Source organism: Physella acuta, unplaced genomic scaffold, assembly GCF_028476545.2.
Source record: "Physella acuta isolate Inbredline_101_S28 unplaced genomic scaffold, ASM2847654v3 ptg001660l, whole genome shotgun sequence".
NCBI classification, from domain to species: domain Eukaryota; kingdom Metazoa; phylum Mollusca; class Gastropoda; family Physidae; genus Physella; species Physella acuta.
This window is the reverse complement of record NW_026733173.1, coordinates 178,446-187,793: the sequence shown is the minus strand read 5'-3', so window position 1 is coordinate 187,793 and position 9,348 is coordinate 178,446. Positions and strand designations below refer to the sequence as shown.

The following is a 9,348-nucleotide window of genomic DNA, read 5'->3' as shown; positions in this document are numbered from 1 at the left end:
GTCAAATTCCACTTGTACAACTGAAGTAACTTTGTAATTGAGTGCTTTCTGTGTATCATTTCAAAGTTTATATTTTTATTGCACGATCGTGAATGTGGTAACTGGAATGGTGGGGGCGTGGTTGTACCGTTCATTTGGAGGTAATCTAGATTTATTGGGCGATATGCGAATGAAATATAGGGGGATGTAGTTGGTGGTTGGTGGGGTTAGATTTGATTGATGAGTGGGGCATGTCTCATCTTTACAGTTTGGTGTATCAGGGTTTGATGTGAGTTGAAGGGGCATATGGGTGAGCTAAGTTGGGTGATATGAGCTAAAGCTGAGCTAAGTGTGACGGTGGGAGCTAAGGCTGAGCTAAGTGGGGTAGCGGAAGCTAAGCATGAGCTAAGTGGGGTGGTGTGAGCTAAACATGAGCTAAGGGGGGGATGTGAGCTAAACATAAGCTAAGTAGGGTGGTGGGATCTAAAGCTGAGATAATTGAGGTGATGGGAGCTAAAGCTGAAGTACGTGGGGTGGTTGGAGCTAAACATGAGCTAAGTGGGGTTAGGGGGATGACGTATTACTAAGAGGGGTTGGGAGCTATGACTGACGTAACTGGTAAAAGCGGAGCTGAGGTTGAGCTAAGGCTGAGTTAAGTGAAGTGGGTCCAGCATATCTACTGTTTCGTCTCAAATAAAACTTCATTCATACTTACCAGTCACTCTCTTATATCGCCACCCCCCCCCTCACTATTTCAAAAAAACTGGCGCCCCTTTTATATTGGGCTTGTAAGTTGTTAAAGTAGCTTACCAAGTTCTCGCTCCGGTAGTTGCCAGCTGGCGTTTTTTTGTTTTTCCAAACCAAATGTGAATATTTTTTATTTATTTTTTTTTAAGTTATGAAATCTACTTTCGTTTTTGGAATAAAAAAAACTCCGACAATAAGTTGTTTTAAGTAAATTAAGTTTAAAATAACACACACACACAAATATATTATATTTTATATAGATCTAGATAGATCTAGAATACAACCTGTATAATAATAATACATCTAAAATCTATATAAAATATGATATTTATAGGCCTAAAAGATTTCAATCGTAAATCTGAAATCAAGCCTAATTTAATTAATAAATATATATATAGCCTAGATCTAGAATTCTATATCTATATCTATGACTTAAAAAAAACCCTCTTGAAAATTCCGACTTAGACAGTAACATACGACATACAGGATTTATTTTTAATTTATAGACTCAAGAGTAGTCTAGAGATCTAGATTCTAGATCTAGTTTCTTTTATTTTACAGTGTAGTTGAGTGGAATTAATTACTAAATTACTAAATAGGCTATTTACTTTAAGACAGGTAGACTAGAATATGTTCAATATCAATTTATATATAGAATCTAGATTATTCTAGATCTAGCGAAGTTTAGTGTAGTCTTGTTGTAGAACATAAGAACTAAATCTAGAGTGTAGGCAACTGTAGTAATTTAGATCTAGAATCTAGTACTGTGTGACGTCATTTTAGGGGGTGGGGGTCTGGCTTTTTGTGACGATGTGTAGGGGGAGGGGGGGAGGTAAAAATCGTCAAAAAAATGCGTGACGTCATTTATAGATGACCCCCATGGAGAAGATCCACACAGAAACAGTTTAAGGAAATGGGCCTAACATTCAAACAGGTAGAGGTACCAACATGATTTTAGAGATTATGTAGATATACATATATATATATATATATATATATAGGGGGAGAGGTAGAGAGAGAGAGAGGGTTCATCTGTAAATTGCATCACACATTTTATGATGATTTTTACCTCCCCCTCATAAAGGAGGGCAGTAAAAAGAAGAATGTATGATAGCTGGGTAATCCTAATTTATATAATCAGATTATTGTGGTAAATAAAAGTCAACATATCTAGCCTAACAAAATGCCATGAATTTAAAATATATATTATGACTTAGAGAAAGTTTGGTGAAATGGAAATATCTGCAAATTTGATTTATTGATGATGTGTAACTTGTTTATATTATTCCTTTGGAGCTGATATTAATAAAAAGTTAATGAAATTATAGAGTTTTATCCAATTGATGTTTCTAAAGCCTTGCATGAACTTAATTTAAATATATTTAGCTGCCCAGGCAAAGAACCCAATGAATTTTCCAGAATTGGCTTGTCGTTTGACCGATGGTAACAAAGAGAATCACCCAGGATCTTCGCTGATAAGAAAATCTGAAGACATACCTTATTCTTCTATATCTAAATGTGATTTGTCTAATGAAAATATTTATTCAGTGACAATTGCTAAAGATATTTTACCATTATTTCAAACATCATCTTCTGAAATGTTGTTTTCTATCTCTAAACCTTCCACAATTTCTTCAAGTTTCAAGAGATATTTTAACATCATTGCCTACTTCCCACAGTTCTTATGTTCAAAATTTGCAATTTTCTGAGAAACAAAGTAATAATAAATTTGTACCCAGTGTTTTAGTTTCAGCTCCATTAAAATTTAATAAACCAATCAATTTCAAAATTAAATGTTTCTTATCCCATATGAAAGTAGTCTGTTTTATTTAAGAAAAATCACCTTAAAAAAAATTTAATGTTTGAATGTCAATAAATTGTTGACATGGACTGGTTTGCGGGTAAGCTTTTATACTTAGTGTACAATAAAGATTCAGTTTTGATGTCAATATAGTTGCTTCTGAAAGAATTAAACTATAAACAATAGCATTTATATTAATATCTCAATGGCAGTTCAGTATACTTTCATCATTGTTTTCAAATAACAAAATAGAACTACAGTTTTAAAATTGAAAAAAAAAATGAAAATAATTTCATAAATGGATGGTTTTTTAATTACTTAAAACAGAAGATGCATCAATACAGCATTACAATGTATATGATTAATATTTCTTTTCATGGACAATCATCATTTAAATTCTTCATTAAAAGTTAAATTCAGCTTCCTTGTGTCTAAAAATCCACATCCATGCTGTTCCATTTACCTAGAAATTAAATAAATAATATTTTTAACAACTTTCTGTAATATGAAAAAATTAATCATTGATTAAAACAGGCAGCCAATATAGCAGTTGAATTAAAATTCACCTGTTTCTGTGACATTTGCATGTAAAATTAGAGTGTTCAGAGGTATATACCCAGCCACCTTTAATTTCCCTATCTTGAGCCAGGTACTCATGAGAGCTGGTACTCATGAGACTTAGGACATCATACCAGGACTAAAACCAGGGATCTGAACTCTTATCTTTTAGGATAGAAATGTGAAAGCTACTGTCTGACAGTCCCACTATCAAGCCATACATATTAATACTTACAGTATATAATCTTAGTAGCAACATATTCTTTAAGAATTAGAACACTGAATCGATTTCAAACTTGGGCTTAAGCTGAAAAATGGCTTATTATAAAAAAAAAATTCAGCTCACCTTTAGTTCAAGATCAGCACCAATAGCCACAGTAAAGTGTGAGAAAATTGCTTGCCAAGTACCTAGGGAATTTAAATATAATAAATTATTAAGTTTATCCATATATTATATTAAAATAATTATTTAACTAATATGAGATATATATATATATATATATATATATATATATATATATATATATATATATATATATATATATATATATTTATAAAAGGTTTAATTTATTGTAAAGGTTCAATTGTCTATCTACTTAGCTTGTCTTAAAAACTAAAATATCTGGTTTACAGTTAACCATATCTTAACTATTACAAAACTATTAGTTTCATTTTCATTACTTGTAACTAAAAATTGTAGTCAATAGATCTAAAACTTAATTCTATTAACAGCTAACTGTAACCATACTGACTCTGACCAATTTATTAATTTTTGTACCCTGTAATTCATTAATAATTAGGCTTATACTAAAAGGCTGAAAGTTATCAATTGTAGATTTTATAGTCCCTGGTCTAGACTTACATGACTAGCCTACAAGTCTAATAGTACTAATACACATGATCTAGTTTATAAGTTTACTACTAGGCAACTTGCTAGAAGACTAGTACTTAACCAAACTTTAACTTGCTAAAAATAAAAGGGCCTAATACAATAATAGATGGCCTAGTAATACTTTTTTTTTACTGTGCTACATACACTGCTTTTGGTAATATTACTATGACTAACTAACTACTAACTAAACTGACTAAACTCTATTGTAGCTTGATGGAGATCTATCATCTTGCTCTTCTAGTAGTCTACACTACTTACTACTTAGAAAAGTAGTAGCACTACTGTAACAATTTCAAACTAAATTTAATCTATATATTACTTTACTAGATCTACTCATTGCAACACTGTAGTCTGATAAGTCTGTAAGCCCTAAATGTATCTAGACCTAGATTCTAGTCTAATTTAGTTTCAGTCTAGTTATTAGTATGTACACTCTACAATAGTCTACAGTACTCTACACTACACTCTACTACTACTCTAATCACTCTACTGGCTACTGATCTAGATCTAGTAAATAGCTAGAGTAGATCTAGTCTAGATTCTAGATATAAAAAAATTAATTTAAAATTAAAAACAGGTTAGCCTTACTAGGCATTACTAGCTCTTACTAAACTTAACTAGGGAAGGTTTTACCTAAACTTAAACTAGATCTAATCTAGAATCTATCATCTAGATCTAGATTTTAGATCTAGGGCCTACCATACTACCATCTGCAACTAGAATCTAGATCTATTCTACTATCTCTATCTAGATCTAGTAATACTATCTATCTAGCCATCTATCTACAAGCTACTTCTAATAACTAATTATATAATAGTTAAGGGCTTAAGGCCTACTTCTAAAATATTAAACAGTAATCACTGAGTAATCAGTACATGAGTACTAGAGTCTAGTTCAGTAATCTAGCTAGATCTAGATCTATTAACATTAACATTGTTGTCTAAGTTCTAGATATCTAGATCTAGATCTAATATCTAGATCTAGAATCTAGATTCGATTAATTAATGTTTAATAATATTAATAAGTATTAAGTAAGTCGTAGGCTGAGTGAGACTGGAGAAGTCATCCTCATTTTCCTGTTGTTTTAGTTTTTACCGTCATCCTTTTCTTAATATTTTATCTAGATCACTAAAATACTAGATCTAGAATCTAGATCTAATATATTCTAATTCATGAACTTATACTCTTAGAACTAGATTAAAGCAATGTAGATCTTAGTAGGTAGATTCTAGAATCTAGATCTAGGTCTAGGTCTGGGAATCTTAAGTCTCGTAGCAAAGACTGAGTAGAGTCAGAGTAATGTCCCCTAGCCTTGGACAAACTATCAACAAAAGAAATAAAATCAATATACTTACCGCCACAAAACTTTTATATTCAAAAATGCATACACATGTGTTTGTTCCCATCCATATGAACAAAACAGCGTTGAAAGTTTTTACAGTTGTTGCATTTCTGGAACGTTTGATGATTTTGAAATCTTGAAGCGGGACCTACTAACAAATAGCCGCCATGTTTTTTGTTATCAATGGGAAACCCCTTTCACAACAATTGATTTAGTTCGAAAACTTTTATCTCTCCCTGGCTAACCAGACACGAATTAACGCGAGAAAGAACGATAAACTTACAAGTTCTATACGAAATATCAACTGCAGCGGTATTAGGAGATGATTACCTTTACTAGGTCGTGTAACGGATGACCTTCACTAGGTCGTGTATCAGATGACCTTCACAAGAAAGTGTATCAGATGACCTTCATTAGGAAGTCTATCATATGACCTTCACTAGGTCTGCATCAGATGACCTTCACTAGGTCTGCATCAGATGACCTTCATTAGGTCGTGTACCAGATGACCTTCACTAGGTCGTAAATCAGATGACCTTCACAAAGGTCGTGTATAAGATGACCTTCACAAAGGTCGTGTACCAGATGACCTTCACTAGGTCGTGTATCAGATGACCTTCACAAGGTCGTGTACCAGATGACCTTCACTAGGTCGTGTATCAGATGACCTTCACAAAGGTCGTGTACCAGATGACATTCACTAGGTCGTGTATCAGATGACCTTCACAAGGTCGTGTATCAGATGACCTTCACAAAGGTCGTGTATCAGATGACCTTCACAAAGGTCGTGTATCAGATGACCTTCACTAGGTCGTGTACCAGATGACCTTCACTAGGTCGTGTATCAGATGACTTTTACTATGTCGTGTATCAGATGACCTTCACTAGCTAGTGTAGCGGATGACATTGATGTATTAGCTCAACACATTTCCACGGATGATAGAGCCAAGCTGCGATTGATGACAGTTTGGTTCCCACTTCCGGTCACATGGTTCAGGTTTCCCCACCCACGAGATGCGGGGAGGGGGAGGGGGTCGAGGACGACACATCTGTCATTATTATTAACATTTCATGGGACAAAAATAGCATGCGTGTAGACGACAACCTCAAAAAACCTCGGGGAGAGATGTATGTATTTTGTAAGCTTCACAATGGGAGACTTCTCAATAAGGCAAACTACAGATTGTGTAGCCATACCAAACAATACATTGATACCGAATATATTAAAAACGACTGGTAGACAACTTTTTTTACTATATATATATATATATATATATATATGTATATATATATATATGTATATATATATATATATATATATATATATATATATATATATATATATATATATATATATATATATATATATATATATATATAAGTTTCGCCAGAATAATAAAATTGGTAATCAAATAATTTATTTATAGGACTATCCCAATTGACTTTAGAAGCTGTTAATTTTCTTTTCTCATTTTACGGACAACATCGGTTCAGAAGGTGTCTCCCATTAGCCAGGCAGGCCTCAACACGGTAAGCTTCGACTAAATGGCTCGGGTATCGGTTTGATTACCGTGTATCGTTCGTTTCTGTCCTTCGGTTCTCACCTGGATTATCTTCCACCCCACTGAACGCAGGGTAAACTTGTATCCCACCGTCCAGTGAAAATGAAATTGTATAACTATTAACATGTGTGCAAGGAGCAGGAGAGCCGCAACTTGACATCAAAAGGCTCGCGAGCCGCAGGTTGCCGACCCCTGATTTATCCCGATCCATCTCACTGTACACAGCTCCTTTCACTAATTCGAATCATATCCATATCCCTCTACATATATATATATATATATATATATATATATATATATATATATATATATATATATATATATATATATATATATATATATATATATATATATATATATATATATGTGTGTGTGTGTGTGTGTGTGTATATATATATGTTAATATGAATTAATATTATTTCATATTTAAAGCTATTAATTTTAAATAACAAATACAATTTATTTATCCAATCATAATGAAACACCAAATATTGAAATAAAATTGCTAGTGGCTCATTAAAAACTGGGAAATTTTGTAAATTGTTAACTTTTGGCTCTTCCGTCTTATAAGGTTGCCGACCCCAGTGATACATAAAATCAAAACGTATGACGGGAATCAGACATTTATAAATATTTTTTTTCACCTCAGGCATGTTATTTACTTACAGTGTCAGTTTGCCTTGCATGTTCGCTATAGTATTACAGTTCTCATCATCGGCTTGTGAGGACTTATACAGAATTACAATAGTAATACTTCTTTATTACAGACATTTATAAACAGTTGTAGAATTTTTTATTTTTTTTGGCCTCAGACATGTAATTTACAGCGTCAGTTGTGTGTGTTCGCTTTAGTATTACAGTTTTCATCACCGGCTTGTGAGGACTGATACAGATTTACAATAGTAATATTTCTTTCTTACTTGTAGCCTACTTTCATTCATTTAACATGGTTTACGTATACATAGATCTAATACAAAACGTCTAAATATTAAAAAAAATTAAAAACAGTTGTAATTTTTTTTTTTTTTTTTTTTTTTTTTGAAAATAGAAAGACCAGGTATATACGTTACCGAATAATAACCAAAATATTTGATTTTATATATAAAGTATAAAGGGTAAAAAACTTAATGTTTGTTATTAGCATTTACACACATATTTTTTATACATTTATAAAAGAAAAGAGAAATCAAATTAATCATATTTAATGAACGTTATATGTAAAAGTAATTGTTTTGTCAAAAATTTTAAAAAGACTAATTTGTTTCTTTTGTAGACAGATTCTTTTATATTTTGTAAATTTGTGAATCAAAGTTACAGTTGTTTCCCTTAGTAATTTGTTATTAAAATTTTTAAACCCATTTTGAGACGTCTAAAATATTGGTCTAAGAAAAAAATAATGTTTTCAATAACTCTAGTTCGATACAAGTTAACCCCTTCGACACCGGGAAACGATTGATAAAAACTCTCATTAACCCTTAACGATCTAGTAGGACGATTGGATGACAGATATTGTCTGCTGGGGTCAGAGACAGATAGTGGGGTTAATGTCCTGGAGATTGGTGTGTGAATGTCCTGACAACAAGCGCTAGATTGAGAATTTACGATGATTTATCGCCCGTGGGGTCAGAGGTTACCCCCACAATTCAGAATTTTTACTATTAAAAAGTTGTTTTTTTTTATGTTTATTAGAAGTATGTAAAAAAAGTATTTATAGTAGGCCTACCAGTTATTTATTTCAATTACAGTACTTAAACCTCAAAAACAAAAAATAAAAAAATAATTAAAAACTTAAATTGCGAAAGATATGATTAAAACTACAGCTTCTGAAAGCTAGGACGTAACGAAGTAGCAAATGGTTGAATTCATCGTAGAACTTCTTTGACGGCAGCAAGTTGTACAAAATCTGCCAAGAATGGACGGTATTATTTGTAATATTTTCTACCATTTTAATCAAAACAAATTAAACACTAAAACTGTTTGATTTAAATCTTGTTTTAATTTCATAGATGTTCCCGTTGACCATTAATTCCAAAAAATTATCGGACAAAAAAGTTATTATTTTTTGTGAAGTGTGAGTAATTTATACTTACTGTAGCATTTTCTCAAAACAAATATGACCTTTTCAATACTTTAACAAAAAGAACAACTAAAAGTGTTTAAAATGTAACCAAAAGTAGGTTTTGTTGCCATGGATTTTAAACATTTTTTTAAAGTGAGTTAAAATTTTAAAGGGGGCCGTGTCATGCCAAAGGTACACAATTATTTCAGAACCGATTTTGAAAATTCTTACACAAAATTGCAACCCCACAAACACACACACGCGAACGCAAGAGCACACACTCACTGACACTCATGCTTGATCACAGACACACACGCCTAAACCTGCAAATAAGCATACACGCATACACACAAACGCACATACACAGGCACATACTCACACACATTACAAAAATATTGTTTTAATTGA

At 32.3% G+C, this 9,348-nt stretch overlaps 1 long non-coding RNA gene across 1 annotated transcript; it reads right to left on the bottom strand.

The window, feature by feature from the left end:
• Positions 1–2,829: 2,829 nt before the first annotated feature.
• Positions 2,830–5,508, bottom strand: LOC131929653 (uncharacterized). Its single transcript, XR_009383987.1, has 3 exons — positions 5,333–5,508; positions 3,432–3,493; positions 2,830–2,990 (listed from the first exon to the last, which is right to left on the bottom strand). It is a non-coding gene; the product is annotated as an uncharacterized LOC131929653 (long non-coding RNA).
• Between the last annotated feature and the right edge of the window lie 3,840 nt (positions 5,509–9,348).